Source organism: Alexandromys fortis, unplaced genomic scaffold (assembly GCF_014885135.2).
Source record: "Alexandromys fortis isolate MF-2015 unplaced genomic scaffold, M_Fortis_MF-2015_v1.1 scaffold_53, whole genome shotgun sequence".
Taxonomy (NCBI): domain Eukaryota; kingdom Metazoa; phylum Chordata; class Mammalia; order Rodentia; family Cricetidae; genus Alexandromys; species Alexandromys fortis.
In genome coordinates, this window is record NW_026067939.1 from 6,418,260 (window position 1) to 6,435,626 (window position 17,367).

Below are 17,367 nucleotides of genomic sequence, written 5' to 3' on the forward strand. Positions count from 1 at the left end.
TTTCCACTAATACCTCTTAGTAGGCTGGGAATTATTATAAGGAGGCCCAGTCTTCTGGAATATCCAGAATCTGCAGCAAATGCCAGAGGACTGGCACCTTTTGTTTGGATTATCTCTGCAAAAGACATTTCATTTTTTTCTAGGAATGCCTTGCCTACAATCTCTTTTCAAATGCCCTTGTTTACCACAATTTAAAAAAAAAACTGATATTTTGATTTTTCTTAAAATTTCTAGAAATTACTTCTATAAAACAGCCTCATAAGCACGAGATCTAATATCAGCTGTATTTGGACCCGTCCATCTATGGATGCTGATCTTGCCTTTAAAAGCCTAATTACCTTTTTGTATTCTGAATTAGCATTCTCAAAGGCCAAAGATTCAACTAATATTTGTGTAACTCCTGGATCTGATATCATTCTGTTTACAACTGAAGTTAATCTTTGTATTAAAAAAAAAAAACAACAACAAAAAAAAACAACGAAGACTTCTTTTGGGCCTTGTATACTTTTAGTAAATGACTCGTTCCTCTTTCCTGAGTCTTCGACCCTGTCTGTAGCACTCAAGGCTGTTATATGACTAGGGGTGGGGGGTGGGAGTGGGAGGTTGGGGGAGGCCTGTGTGGCCCTAAATGAGGGCATAGGCTGGTGGAGGGGCAGCTAGCCCCAGGAGCATTTGGGGGCCAGGGGTGGGCAGCAGCTTAAGGACTGTAATGAAAAAACCCTGGATGCAGAAAAACAGGTACAGAGGGCCCGTGGAGAGGGGGACAAAGCTGGCCTCTGCAGCAGCAGGCAGCTGAGGTTATGGCGTAGAAGGTTCATTGCCTTGGCATGATTTAATAATTCCATGCCTTGGATGCCAGATGTAATGACTATCTAAATTGTTCCAGTGTAATAAACTAAGGAGTCAGAAATTGAGATAAAGACCTGATAAATTCATGGACAGTAGAGTCAATTGGCTGATCCTCTCTCCACGTTTTTCCTGAACCACCAGCCGCAGAAATCCCCCTTCTCTCTTCCTGTCCTCTCTGCAGACCTCCTGGGTCCTCCAAGAACTCTATGACTAATCCCAGCCAATTGTTGACCACAGTCCTTTGGTTCAAGGTGGCTTTATTGGCACAGTGGAATGGCTATACAAACAATTCTCCCACAACAGTGGTAGAGTATTTGCCTGGCATTGTTGTGTAACAGGTTCCTCCCAGATTGAAATGTTCCACCCTGCAGGAGGCTCCTTAAGCAGGAAGGTAAACAACTTCAAATTAGCTTCTTCAGGCAACCACTGGAACTGACCAGATGCACTAGGTCCCTTTCTGCCAGAGTACAGGATGAAAGCTGAGTCCCCCACAGACTGAAGGAAGCTCAACTGCTAAGGTGACTTCTAACTACCCGAGCAGCAGAAAAGATTCTGCGAGAAGAAAAAAACGGCAAGGAAGACCAGCCCAGCTGCCGGGAAGAAGCAGAAACCAGCCCAACTGCCTGGAAGAGACTGAGACTACTCAGGAAGGACACTCTTTGAGCTGCCTGCAGGCTGTGGGGTACACTCCAGCTTTGACGGGCTTTGACGGCTTTGACAGGCTGTCATCCATACTGAGATGGACCCTGGTGATGCAGCTGTCTTTGAATCATTCTGCTTCTGTCGGTAACCCCGACAAAATTCATTGATTTACCAGGTTGGATTTTGGTGGTATTGGTGCTTTGGCAACATTAGCTAGGCTGAGAAGACATGTATTGCATCTCCCTAGGAGAAGTTTCATCATACAGTTGACGTGCATACGGTGCTAGGTTCAATCCCCGGGATTGAAAAATTGTCATTTCGCCACCATCACCCATGGTAATACTTTTCAGTTCTGAGAGTTGTTTGGGTGACTTCTCTCTGCCTTTGTCTGGGCTGGTTCAACAGAGTTACATTTTGCTTAAAGGGTTTTAAGGGCTGGGAAGGTATTCTCTAAAAGACTAGATAGTAAATGTTTTAGGCTTTGTTTCTGCTATGGTTTGCTTCTGCAATGTATGCCAAAGGCTTGGCCCTCCGCCAGTACCGATAGTGGTTTGTTTTTTCTAAGTCGAGATTTGAATGAGTTTTCTCTTCCCCGGTGCGATGCGATGTAGCACTGCCTTGAGGCAGGCACCAAAGCCATGGGACCAGTTGGCCATACGGAGAATCCCCAAACTGCGAGCTAAAGGAAGCCGTCATCTGTAACCGTTGGCTCATCTCGGGAATGTGTCAGGTAGCGGGTTGTGATCCCCTCGACCAGAGGATCAGCTGAGCTGAAGGTCACAGGTAGTCCCACTCACTCGTCTATGAGCAGTGTGAACCCTCTCATCGTCCAGTGTGGGTTAAGTTGCCTGGCCCTGGACTCATCCAGGAGAGGACAGACAGAATCAGGTGACCTTCTTCAGCCACAGCCATGAAGTCACACAAGGTCATATATATACAGCATTTCATACATCAAAGCAAGTTACCAGGTCTCTCAGCACTCTGGAGACAAACAAACCGACCCTGCCTCTCAGCGGGGAGTTACATTATTATAACCACGAAGACAACCAAGGGGCAGATTTTACCACACGTTCAACCAAGGGACTTTTTTAAGAGGTTATGGTTACTTCAGTATCAGATCTGCTAGACCTAAATAACTTCAAACTGTGACATAAATCTCCACATCTTATTTCTTTGCTACCCATTGTTCTTCCGCCCTTTCCCCACGCTGAGCTAGCCTGTCATGATTCTCAGCACCCACTCACTTTTCTGAGAGCTCCCTTAGAGGTGTCTGTCATGACATGAGCTACCAGGGCAAAGAGACCAGGGCCCTGCGGTTCTGCCACAACTTGGAACATATTTCATAGATCCGTATGCCTCTCGCTCATAGATATGTATGCGGCTCTCTAAGCTGTAATGAGGTTTAAAGACGGGCTATTTGCTTAGTTCCCAGAGGCAAAGCAAATGAATAGCCCACCATTGGCTACAGACTGCAGGAAAAAAGCTTGCACCACGAGGTCACATTTCATGCCCAGCTGTCATTGCATCCACCGACTAGCAATTTTCCAAGCTCACAATCAAGACTTCAGTAGTCGCGTGCTTCTTTAGAAGTTTGAACTAGAAATCGTCTTTATAGAAAACGTTATATTTCAACCCTAGGTTTGTCTGCAGGTGAAAAATCAAAATGGAAGAGAGAATTTGAATCTATGCAGTGTGTGTTCCAGCCAGGATGGGTTCTGGAGAAGGTTTCTAATCTGCAGTGAATGCTGTTGCTAATTGCTCAGATGAATTTGTCAATGTGGGTTTAATTTTGTTTTGCTTTGTTTTGAAATCTCATTGTACCCCCATCTTGCTTCATCTGATGGAAAACTTTGACAGCTTATTGTTCTTTGAAGCAGGTGGGATGCACCCTTCATTGGTGATTTGCTGCCTTCTCTTTCTTCCTTGACTCGCTCCATCTTTCATTCTCCGGAGCAGTTTCCTCCAGTGCCTCCTGTCTTGCTGGACTGATGGATGGTGGTGTTCCACGCACGCACAGGCTGTGTCTTCAGTCTCCCCGCATCCCCCTTCTCATAGATTACAGAACACACGCAGGAGTGATGCCAGCGCGAGCCTGACGCGGATCCATCTGCAACATGTATTTATATGTATGGCGTCGGTTGATTATTAACGAACCCAACTGATTTGATAGATATTGCCCTCGGCGTTTGGTAGATGAAGACATCTGCCTTCATTACTGGGGCGTCTCCTGGGAAGGGCACAGCACTCCTGTGTCAGGAAAGGGCATGGAGATAAACCTCTCTATAGACGATTTCAGGTTTATTGAACACGAGCAACCACTCATAGAGCGGAAGCCGATCAGCTGTGATTGGCTAGCACATTACTTCCAATCAGACAGTGAGTGCTGATACCCCCAGGGTGACTGTGCAGAAGAATCACATTAAGGAGATGGGGAGGGTGCTGATTTGTCTGCAGGCAAGCTGCTGGTTCCTCATGCTATTTCAGAATCCACTGTTCTGACTTCTGGGGCACAGTGTGCCGTGCTTCTTATTTAGAAGTGCAGCGTACAAGGTAAGGTGACTGCCAGGTTGTGCCTGCATTTTCTCCTATGGACATTTAGCAGGCTGTCTGAAGATATGCATGCAAAAGCCATTCTCAGTAGTTTCCCATAAACTTTGATGATTCTCCTGGATCCTCATTTGATTAAAGTAGCATCATTTGTCAGGTGTCCATATTTATTCTTTGGTTCATCTTTCTCCTTAACCCAGCATGTCAGGTCAGGGATTCGCAGAGTTGGGGCTGTAGCTATAGATGGTAGGATGCTTGCCTAGCCTGCATGAAACCTTGGTCTCCATCTCCAGTATCATTAAAATCCAGGTCTGGTGGCACAAACCTGTAATACCAGCACTCAGAAGGTAGACAGGAGGATCGGGAACGCAAGGTCCTCCTTGGCTATACTGAAAGTTCCAAACCAGCCTGGACTCCATGAGTCCCTGCCTTAAAAAAGCATAACAAAAAAAAAAAAAAAAAAAGCCGAAGAAGTGTTAACCACAGGATGTCTGGACCACAACCCTAAAGTCAGCCGGGTCGGCTGTTGATGATTGACAGCCATCTAAAGAGGAGGCTGATTGCAGAGCCTCCCGGCTCTTCCCCCTTACTGTGTGATTGTTATCTAAAATACGGAGGCTTATTCTGATTCTTTAATCTCATCTTGTTGTGGGTCCGGGCTTGCTCAGAGATTCACCAAGATCATCGATACATTTTAATAAGCATTTTATTTAGATGCTGGCACCAGGCACCCTGGCAGGACTGCACCTGAGAGTGCGCCCAGGCTGGGTCCATCATCTGGCCGTACCAACACAGGGTGTATAAAGGAGAAAACAACCACAGTTACTGTGCTGGGTCTAGTAGTTGTCTTTCTGAGCAGAGTCTAAGTCTGATCACAAAAGCAGAAATAGTAGCTAGTCTTATGACTTACTTTCTTGCAAGAACAACAAATTTGACAAGATCAGTCCGTTCAAGAATAATCCGCACATCTGGCCAAAGGGGAAGCAAGCTGACAGGGGAGAGCCCATAGAAACTGGGGGTTTACATGCTAGAGACAGTTAAGATATGTATCTGAAGCATAGTAGTGAAAACCTTAAATGTGGTGCTGAGTGTTGACCGTCACAGTTTATGGCTGCTTGCAAGGCCTCAAGTAGCAAAAGCCCCAGAGTCGAGACAGTTGTGGTCTCGTGGTTTGTCCCTTTAAAAGCTCCAGCCACTGCCTTCCCCTTTTGCTACAGCTGACAGATTAGCAAAGGCGGCTGTCACAACATTGCATAAGTAAAACAAACCTAATTTTTTATATTTTTATTTTGTTTGTAAGTCTTTCCCTGGTGATCTCAAACTCTGCAATATTTTGGAGACCCCAGTGAAATTTCTGGGGCATCCCTGACTTGGGATTCAAAAGCTTACCAGCCTTGGAACTAAAAGGCTCTATTAAGACACAGTGTTCCTCTGTGAATACAGTCTGGCCGAAGAACCCCAGCAAACATGTCCGCCAGCCGCCCCTAGACCTTCTGTTTAACTTCCAAATTCAAAAGGAACTCCCATTAATGCAAAGGAATGTGGCCCGAAGTTTCCTGTACACAGCTTTCACCTGTTTTTGTTTCTACCCCACTCCACGAAAGTCCCTCCTGGCCTGTCCGGAGCGCTGTTGCTGCCTCAGGCACTTCCTCCCGGATGGACTCAGATTAGGAGAGGTAGTCAGAATCTCCAGGAGGTCCAGTCTGAGCCCCTCTGCCTCTGGGTTCCCATTTCGGCCTGCTTTCCTCTCAGACCCACTTCCAGGGTCGGACCAGCCTTCACCGCCAGGCAGGCGTGCCTTTGCCCACACTTTACTACTTCCCTATCGCTGACTTGTTGCTCACCTAAACACAGGAACAAAGGAGTTCCTCATTCCACAGATCCCTGCCCCAGCACCAGCAGACTAGCCTTCCCAGTTCTTTTTTTTTTTTTTTTTTTTTTGGCCTTTTTGTTTTGTTTTGTTTTGTTTTTGAGACAATGTTTCTCTTTGTAACAGCCCCGGCTATTCTGGAGCTCACTCCTACAGACCATCGTGGGCTCAGACTCACAGATACCTGCCTGCCTCTGCTTCCCAAGTGCTGGAATTAATGGTGTGTGCCACCACTGCCCAGTGCCCAGCTATACTTTTTAACAAGTTAGTCTATAGACTTCCAAACTGCCTTGCCAGCGTTCAAAGATCCCTTGAACATCATGGAAAGTATCTGGGGAATGAATGTGATACTTTGCAAAAGTCTTCAGAGGTTTTTTCTTTTTTTTCCCCCCCCCCCCCCAGAAAGGGTTTCTCTGTGGTTTTGGAGCCTGTCCCGGAACTAGCTCTTGTAGACCAGGCTGGTCTCGAATTCAACAGAGTTTTACAAGGGAATTAAGTCATTAACTCCAACTGACCCAGACAGCAAACAGTAGTATAAGCATCATTGTTTATCAACCAATTTCCATAAATGAGTGTTTATGGTAGGTATCCATGTATTGTGTATCTTAGTTAGGGTTTTATTGCTGTGAAGAGATACCATGACCAAGGCAACTCTTATAAGGGAAAACATGTAATTGGGGCTAGCTTTCAGGATAGCATTACTGCCATGGCAGGAATTGTCGATTGCCTTGGGTGGGTTACTCAGTCTAGGGGTTTGTAACCCACCCTGCAATCAGTTATTCCAGGGTCTCAGAGGGGCACTACCTGGAAGGGAATGAGCTAGGACAGAAGAATGAGGCTAAGCAGATTTGTCAAAGCCCCCCTTATTAGTATCATGGTTGCTGCTTATATAGCCCTGGATGAGCACTTGGTGGGCAGGGCACGGGATCTCGCCGCATGGTCCCAGTCACGTAGGCCAGGTTCGTCACGTAAGCCAAGAGGTTACATTCGGACAGGTAGGCCAAGAAGTCACAAGTTGCCACACCTGGTTCCCTGGATAGCTGGAGTGTGAGGCGTGTTCTGCTAACAGATTAACAGTTAATTGGGTGTGGGGCAGATTCTGTCAAGAGAACATAATTATGGGTGTGAGGTTCCCTGCAGGGTGATGGTTCCTGTAATGACTTTTAGGGGGGAAATGGCTCGTGACAAGGAATCATGGCAGGAAGTGGCCAGACATGGTACTGGAGAAAGAGTTAAGTGTTCTACATCTTGATCCACAGCAGAAGGAGTCACATGTGTCACACTGGCCAGATTTGAGCTTAGAAAAACCACAAAGCCCAACTCATCAGTGATACCCTTCCACCAACATCACACCTACTCCAACAAGGCCACACCTCCTAATAGTGCCGCCCCCTATGGCCAAACATTCAAACTCACTTATGGGCGTCACACCTATTCAGACCACCACATGGTGGCTATCTTTTTCAGGAAAGTGCTCTCAGCTTCTGTATTTGCTGATTTCAGCAACTGATGCACAGGCGGAGTTCTCGGTCAGGAGCGTGGAAGAACATAGAATTGAAGATTTTAACTATGCATTATTGTAGGTTGTCAAAGCTGATCACATGGCAAATCCTAGGCAAGTAAGGTTGATTGCCGCCTTGCTCCCTTAGAAGCACGTTTAACAAACAGGGTGAGGACACAGTACGATGGCCGTCTTCATGATAAGAATGTGTCTTGTATAGGCCTGCTGAATGACATAGCTTACTTAAATTGTGCCTGCTATACAAGATGTCATCATGCCTGTGGTCCTTGGACCTCTTGAGTGACAGGCAACAGTCACTAATAAACTGTAGGCTTTTCATAGTTGGCCTTTGTCAACGAGGTGGCGGTGGGACTTGGGAGAATGGAGCTAAGAAACAAGGCAGACAAAATTCTCCTGCAATAGCCTGCTTTATTCAGCACCTCAGACAATTTATACCTTGAGGGTTAAGAGGTCACCTCGGTAAAGTTCTCCTGAGTTCAAGCTGTAAACAAGCACAAGGACAAGCCACACATGGTAAAAGCACATTTATCATAGAGACATGTAAAGGGTAGTTTTAAAAATTAACTGAATAAGAACAGCAAGCAATAATGAGAAATCTGAAGTAAAATCACTTCTGTCCTTTGGCTAGAGGTTTGCTATATTTCTAGTGATTCCCTTGGTCTCCTTGCCCTCCACCATTATCCGTGATGGTTCAGGGCCAGAGGAGCCAAAAGCAGAACCCATAATGTTCCAGTGGATCCATCTGGAGCGACAGACGCATACCCCTTCCCAAGGTTCTTCGGACTACTAGGCTTTCAAGTCTCAAATTGCTTAAACCACACAGACCTTTCTAAAGGCAGTTCAGAATGTTCTGAGCTCTAGACCATACATAACCTGGAGGCAAAGTTTAAAAATTAAGAGTAAATAAGGAGACTGCAGTAATATTCCTTGGTGCTCCCCCTTTTCTATGTTTTTAATATTTACCTTTTTAATGTTCTATGTGCTCTTTCAGTTTTGTCCTGGCCTTGAAGACTAAAGGAATACCTATAATATGATTAATATTTCATTCTTTATAGTAGTTCTTAAATGTTTTACTATAATAGGCTGGTCCATTTCCCATTTTTATGGAAGTAGGCACTTTCTTAACTGTTGGGACTGCAGACCCTCAGACCCTTGACTTTCTGTGACCCTCTGCCTGCTGCAGCAAACGGGGTGAACGGCTTGTTTTCCTGTGCCTGCAGCTGCTCTGAGCACGAGACCCTCATGAGTTCCTGATGGCAGGGGAGTGGTTTCTGGTGAGTTTTATAGCTGGAAATCTCAAGAGCTGGCTATCAGTTAAGGATCCTTATATAAGCTTCCCCGGAGTACAATAAAGTTGGCATTCTTATTTCAAGGATGAACTGTGTCCCTGTGTCTCTGCCTTGTGTGTGTATGTTTTTAAATCTCCAGCCCCTTTCCTGTAATACAGGCACTACACTTAACAGCAAAAGTGTGTATAAGAAAAGAACATATTGCAGAAGCACTCTCTGAGGATGGAGATACAGCCCAGTGAAATTTAGAATATGTATCAACACAAACGCGCAAGTGCGGCATCTGAGAAAGAAGAGCAAAGTGAGTGATGTCCATGCGCCATAATTCATCAATATATTTACCTCTGGGATTAACTCCAGCTAAATGACTGTGACAACGTCTCGGAGAACAGATGGGACACGCGGGCACTGTATGTCTTACCTGTCTAAGAGGGATGTGGCATTGCACATGACACCGATTAGCATTAGCGCATAGGTGTTGTTCTTCCTGTTCTGAAGAAGTAAAAATAGGGTAGGCTAAGGCACCAGCTTGCTTGTTTTCTTCTGCAATAAAACCAGGAATGTTGGAGCGTGCATGAGCGTGAGTAATAAGAAGAGGATGTGTGTTAGCTTTAACCAGATGTTGTAGTTCCTGTAGAAATGGGAATGCAACAGAACACAAAGATGAAATGAAAGCAGTTTCTATTGCTGGAAATGCTCCTGCAACATAAGCAGAGTCTGAAACTGTCGGAACCTGGTCCATAAATGAAGTCATGTGAGGCGATTTCTGAGAGCTTGTGAGAAAACTCCAAGGAAACAAGACGGTGTCTTGCAATCCCCGCTCCTCCACAACATGGGTTGTTCTTGGGACGTGCTCTCGTGCCCCTCCCAGGTGTAATACACAGGAGTGGTTGACTTTTAGACCACCCAGCATAGTGTCTTACCTGTTCTTATTCAAGACGATGTTTCTTAGGACGAGTTGTTCCCTGTAACTGCAGACAGCCTAAGCTCACGTGACCTTGCCCTTGTGACTTTGTATAGCTTGAACTCAAGTGAACTCTGCTCCTATGACTTCGCCTAATCCTCAGAATGTAAACTGTCCGATGACCTGAATATAGCTGGCTATTGCATTGGACTTGAGTCTGCCTCATTTTTAGGCCCCACTGTCCCAGGTCATGCTGCCACCTAGAGTGGTAACAGAAACAATGTTTAGGGATTTATGAATTAACCATAGTAGATGAATCAAAACAACCAGTGCTACCAGTATTGGAGCCTGGAGCCTGGAGTCGGGCAGCGGGAAGCGGCCCGCAGTTCCTTCTACACCAGATCAAGCTGAATTGGAAAAGTAAAAGGAGAGGTTTATTTGAGCAAGGCAACTCCCAGGTGATTTCTCCAGTCCCAGAAATGGAGGTAAGAGAAGTCACATGCCCCAAACTAAAGCAGGGAGGCTATAGAACCTGTAGGCGAGGGGTGATGGCTTGTCTGCCACAAGCTGGGTCTGTGTATGTCAGAAGCTGAGCACATTAGGCGGGGACTCGGGGACATTTCTATTTTAAAAAATAGAAAGTTAACAACAAAACTAGGAAAATGTGTTACTCTCAAATCCAGAATTTCAAATAAAACTCCAGGGCAGCACATTGCACTGTTTACTCTCTCAGACCTAGATGCTATCCTTTTATTTGATTATGCAAATAAGAAAGACGTTTGCATTAATTTCACTCGGTAATTATCAGTTTCCAGTTCACAGATCACAAATCATTTGTGATTACAAATAGGTAATGTAAAGCCTGTGCAGAAAGATGAATCCTTGGCCGGGCGATGGTGGCGCACACCTTTAATCCCAGCACTCAGGAGGCAGAGGCAGGCGGATCTCTGTGAGTTCGAGACCAGCCTGGTCTACAGAGCTAGTTCCAGGACAGGCTCCAAAGCCACAGAGAAACCCTGTCTCGAAAAACCAAAAAAAAAAAAAAAAAAAAAAAAAAAAAAAAAAAAAAAAAAAAAAAAAAAAAAAAAAAAAAAAAAGAGGAAAGATGAATCCTTTCAGAGTAAAAGTGGTCGTGGAGAGACTGAAGGGAGCTTTCTCCTGCCACATTGGCTAGTTCAAATGGCAAATAATTTGAGAATAAAGTATAAGCCTCCAGTGGCTTGAATGAGATGCATCCCCCACCTTCTTAGGCTTCTGACTACTTGGTCCCCAGTTGGTGATGCTAGCTGGGTAGGTGTAGGAGGTCTTGGTGGAGAAACTGTGTGGGGTGGGAGCAATTTGAAGTTAGCGCCCTGATTCCTGCCTGTGATTCGCTGTGGAGTTCTGCCTTCATGGACCCTTACCCGCCCCCTGGAACCTTAAGCCAAAGAAGCCCTTTCCTCCCGTAAATTGACTTGGTCAAGGTGTTTTATCTCTGCAGTAGAAAAGTAACTAAGACAAAGCCTGTATCGTTCTCACCCCCTCCCGCTGGAGCCTGTAAAACTTGTTCCCCATTGACCTGAAGGAGAGCAAAGCCCAACCCGTTGTTTCCTGCAAGGAGATTTGCCTGAGACCTAGCCTGCAGCTTATTTCAGCATTGTGTCTTGGAAACAGAGTCATGTGACAGAGGAACCGGAACAGTTCATATCATTTTAGCCACTAATTTAAATTAAACTAAATTATGGTTTAATTTATATCACGAATAGCTATATTTTAAATACTCATGTATTTAGCGGTTTTAGACCAGTTGAACTGCTTGCGCTCTGGAATGCCCTTTGTCTGCCGTCCACAGGTTTCTTTTCACAACATGGTATGTAAGTACATTCTTAGGAAAATGGAAACAATGCTGAGAAGCATACATGCGATATGTCACTTCAACATAAAACAATGTTGCTTATTCAGGGCAGGCATCCATTTGTGCGCCATGCATGACTGCACAACATAACTCTGGTCAATGAAGTACAAATTTAAGTCTGCTGGGAGGGGCTCCTGGGAAAGCTACTTCCTGACAAAAAGACACACACACATCAGACACACACTGTTTTTGCTTTATGTTCCCTTCTGCTCCCCCTCTTCTTCCTTCTTTCCTTTCTGTTCTCCAAGCTAGGAGACGGTAGTGGTTGCCCTTCTGCAATAAGTTTCTCTTGTCTCTCTTCCCAATAGAATTTGGGATTTTGATGGCAATGAATATAGTTTATAAACCTGACTTGGTTAAGCTGGAGGGTGACACATGACATAGCCCTGGACAGGGAGAGATAAATCTGTTCTATGGGATGTTTAAGGACGCACTCAGGAAAACAAGAAACAAACAAAAACCTCGCCAAGTTAGTGTATCCCTTTCATCGCTTTTCCATATTGTTATTCTTCCCCGGAATAGCGAAGCAAGGTAGGAGATCTACCTATTTCGGTAGCCTGAAGTGTTCATGAAGTGTTCATAAAGATGAAATATATACTTCAGTAATGCAAGAACAGAAAGCTAGCTAATCTTTGATTACTTATTGGAGAATCAAGAGAGATAGTAACGTCAGATTGTTTAAAACATTGCTGTGGTTTGAATATGGAACGTGTTTGTGGTGGTTTGAAGGAGAATGCCCCCCCCCCCATAGGCTCAAATGTTTGGAAGCTTGGTCCCCAGTTAGGTTAGTGGAACTATTTGAGAAGAATTAGGCGTGGCCTTGTTGGAGCACTTTGGGTCTTGTTGGAGTAGGAGTGACCTTGTTGGCGGGAGGTAGGTCACTGGAGATTGGCTTTGAGGTTTCTAAAGCCCGCACCAGGCTCAGTCTCTCGTGGATCAGATGTGAGCTCTCAAGCGGCCCCTCCAGCCCATTGCCTGCTTCCATACTCACTGGAGTGAGGATAATGGACTCACCTCTGAAACTATAAGCAATGTGCTCGCTTTGGCAGCACATATATACTAAAAAAAAAAAATTGGAATGAAACTATAAGCAAGCCTGAAATTAAGTGCTTTCTTATGGAAGGGTTGTGTGGTCTTCACAGCAACAGTTACTAGGTAACTAAGACAGTCCTGAGTGTGAACGTCTCCCCATAGGCTCACGCATTTGAACACTTGGTCCCAGGTCACCGGTGATGCAGGTTGGGAAGGCTTTAGAACATTTAGGACATTAGGAGCCCTGGTGGAGGAGATGGGTCACTGAGGGTGGCCTAGGAGGCTGTGCATCTCAGTTGCCTCTTCAACCTCTGCTTTCTGACTTCGAAGCAATGTGGCCAGGCAGCCTCTCACTTCTGCTACCGAGCCTTGGCCACCGTGATGGGATGAACACTTTTGAACTGTGAACCAAAGGGAAAAAAAAAAAACAAAACCTATCTTCCTTAAATTGCTTTTTGTTAGGTATTTTGTTGCAGAATCTAGAAATTAACCGATACAATGTAAACAATTATATTGATATGCAAACAACTGAAAATTATTTCTACTGCTATATATCATCCCTTTTATTTTTGGCAGTGAAAATTGTGGAATAATTTGATGGTTTTTGTATTATTTTGGGTTTAGGGTGAAGATGCTCCAGCATTTAAGATTCACTCTACTGGCTGTTTTTCTTGCTGCGGCAAACAGATGGCATGAACACATAAAAGAAAAAAAAGAGTTATTTCGTCTCGAAAGTTCCAGTTCGTATTTGCTCTAAGCCCCGTGGAAAGGAAATAAGTATGCAGGGTTAGAGGAGCAGGGAGGAGAAGAAGTAGAGCAAGGAAGTGACTGGGGATGAGATACACCTTTCAAGTCACACCCCTTAGTGGCGCTGATTCCTCTAACGAGGCCCACCTCCTGGTTTTTATCACTTCCCAGCAATATCATTGAAGTATGAATCCATACCTGGATAACACATTGATTAGCCAAAGGCCCCCGATACACTCGCTTCCCCACATCCTGACCTCTGAGCATCGCTTTGGGAACCAAAGAGTTTTGAGAGCAGATTTCATGTCTAAACTGTAGCAATGTGTGTGCTTTTGGAAGGAGCAGAAAGGAATGTCTTTTCTTTGATAGTGTGTCAGAATTATGGTGTATTCAAAATGAGCAAAACCACATGGCCAAGACACGGCAAATATTGTCACCTTGGTGATAATTACAAGCGTCTGTGTGGAGAACCACAGGAAGGGGAAAGGGCTGGTGGTTGGCTCGACTCCTCACGAGCAATGAGAACTGGTGTTCTAGTTTGCTTTTCTGGCTTTCAAATTTTTGGTGATGAGATGTTTCAAAAAATTACTTGTGTCCTCTCCTTGTGTCCTAGAATACAGATTTCGGAATGATATTTCAGCTGCCTCGCTACGCTATGCGCATGCTGAGATCACATAATCCATAAGGCGTTGATAAGTCACTCAAGGAAACCGAAAACAGTTTAACTCAAGGCAAAGGACTCCCACTGTATTGGCTCTAGATTAAAAACAGCTCTGCACCTTTTGTTGCTTAATTGGATTAGTTTTGTCTGGTGGCTTTATCCAGCTGTTAATTAAGCACCAAGACAACCACAATCATTGACTCCTTCAAATCCCCAGGACACTGATTTAGTTATTGTTTCAATTTACTGAACCAAGCTCTCTGATAGGCAAGGCCTTGAAAATACTCCTCATGTTTCCTTCGTCATATGTATGTTTCATCCTCTATATGATTGAATGGAAAAAAGCAATTCTACTTAAGTTTCTCATTCATTTTCATTTGAATTAGCAGATGTTTTATGGGTACTACAGCCAACTATTTAATTTGTAATATGGAAGAGCCTATCATAGCAATTTATGTTTTGCTCTATTGTGGTCTTAATTTTCTCCAAAATGTTAGCATAAAAAAATTGAATGCATTTTATTTTCCAAGAACATGATTGAGCTCATAAAATTGAAATATTATTTCTAAATAGGGCTTTTTTTGTCCCCCTGAAGAGGGATTGAGGGAAAGAAAAAAGGGAAGTAAAGAGAAGAAGGAAGTAATGGAGCAGTGAAGCTCTTGGCGTGCCAAAGAACAAGACCCACTGTGAGAAAAGATTATGATGCACGGGAGAATTAGTTCATATGAAAAACATTATTTTTTTCGAGAATAATGTTATTCATACCTTATATATATATTACATTTTAATGCATATATTCATATGGTTTTTGCAGAAGATTTGGATAAATGGCAGGACATACATATATTACAACTTACATTATATTTATGTATTTGAATTTTGTAACTGAGGCAGTGTACCGGATAATTCCATGTCAACTCAATGGGAGCTAAAGTGATCTGAGAGGAGGGAACTTTAATTAGAAAATGTCTCCATAAGACTGGTCTGTAGGCAAGTCTGTGAGGGCATTTTCTTAGTTATTGATGTAGGAGGACCCAGTCCATTATGGGAGGTGACACCCTTGGGCTGGTCCTCCTGGGTTCCATAAGGAAGCTGACTGAACAAGCCAGGGGAAACAAGCCAGTAAGCAGCGCTCCTAAATGGCCTCTGCATGAACTCCCTTCTCCAGGTTCCTGTCTGAGTTCCTGTCCTGACTTCCTACAGTGATGGACTGTGATTGTGGAGGAGTAAACCAAATAAACCCTTTCCTCCCCAGCTTGCTTTTAGTCACTGTGCTTGATCACAGCAAGAGTTAACCCTGACTAAGGCAGGCATGATGGGAAAATTATGGAGGCGTGAGAACACCAAGCCTCCCACTCGGAAAATCTAGTTAAAATCTTTAATCAAACAAGAAGCAAGAATCCCAGCACAATTGCCAACCATTTAAGGTCTTCTCCCTTTCCAGCTGTAAACATACAATTTCCTAGGCGTCTCACCAGGAACCACATTTGCATCGGAAGCACACACACTAAACCCCTTGTGCAATCCTAGTGGGACAGTCATCACAGAGATGGCCCCTGCATTGACTGAACACATTAGTGATGAACTCCAAGTCGCCAAGAGTGCATTGGTGTCACACGAAGGAAGGAAATCAAAACTCTTCCCCTTGGAGACATTTAACCAAGTGTGAGTACAGACTTGAGTTCTCTGCTTCATGTGCTCCGTGTCTCGTGTCTTCCCTCCTCTCCCTGCCCATTATGTGAGTCTGAATCTGTGCCTGTTTGAAGGCTGTCTGGAGAAGCTGGCCCTGTGTCTGCCCGTTCTTGTATGTCTTTATGTGTTTTGTGACTGTGTGTGTATGTGTGTGCATGTCCCTCACAAAAGGCTTCTTTCTGCCTTTATTGAATAGCATAGAGTACAGGGAAGGAATGGTACATTCCTTTATAGAAATCTTTAACAGAGTTTTACAGTGGATTAAGTCACTGACTCCAACCGACCAGACAACAAATAGCATTCCAAACATCATTGTTGATCAACCAATATCCATAAAGGGATGTTCATTTTAGAAGATTGCTTTTTAACCTCGGTATTCGCTGCTTTCAGTAAATGATACAAATGCCATTTTCTGGGTCAGGGGCATCAAAGAATACATAATTTAAGATTATAGCTATGCATAAGCTTAGGCTGTAAATGTGGATGGGATACCCAAGGTGAGTAAGGTTGGTTGTTACATTCTTCCCCGAAAGGCAGGTTAGACAAACAGTCTGAGTACACAGTAGAATAGCAGTCTTAAGTGACCTCAAGGTGTTTTATTAACTTTGATTGTGAGGTCCAGCCAAAGTTCCAGTCTCTTAGAATATAAGAGATATTTTCATAATATTGTATTGCCACATTCCCCGTGTCTTATTTACAGCTAATCAGACATGATGCTCCTTGCTTTGAACTATTAAATTTGGGGTAACTCCCTATGAAATAAAAGATAGCTAAATTATAATCCACTTGCAGGATTGCTTGGTGATTAAAATGACAGCTAAATAAAACCTTCATTAGCTTTTGTCCACCAGAACTATAGCCAAAATGTATATAAATTATTCTGTTACTGCATTACATTTTTGATGTTTTGATCATTTTTGGCTCTTGTTTTTTTTTCCTCTAATTTTCCCCATTATTCCTCACTTGAGAGTTTACATTTCAACTTTCAATTCATGACAGAAGCATCATCAAGAAACGCACTCCTTTAATCCCAGCACTCGGGAGGCAGAGGCAGGAGGATCTCTGCAAGTTCGAGGCCAGCCTGGTCTACAAGAGCTAGTTCTAGGACAGACTCCAAAGCTATAGAGAAACCTGGCTCTGTGCTGGGGGCAGGGGAGAAAGAATGGTTTCCTTTATAAGAGTTACCATGACCATTGTGTCTCCTCACAGTAATAGGAATTCTAACTATGACACTGGGAAATGACAGCTATTCTAATGAGAGTCTATCTGTGAGTCTGTGATTCTCACTTCATCAAAAGAAGGCCATCAAGTCTAAACAGTAGGGGTGACAGGTAGCACATCCAGAGTAACAGACATATATATAACCAAAGGACTGAAATGTCCTCTTGCTGCAACCCAGGAATATGAGAGCGAGGGGCTACTCACGAAGCACCTTGCAAGGGACTTCTCTCCCTGCCTCTGAAACTGAAAAGGGACCCTCACTCTGCCTAATGGCCCTAAACTCTCTCAGAGGCCCTGCAGTCTACTGTCTGCGGTGTCAATAATTCTAATAAACTGCTTACACAAAAGGTAATCTGCATCAGTGTTCCCTTGAGCCCTTAACATGGACCTCAAAGAGAGAGCTGGTTTCCTCAGGAATAGGCGAGTCTGCAGCCTAGGCCCTTTCTACTTGACTGCGCTGTGATGGGGGGGGGGGGGTCACCGGGGGGGGGGGGGGG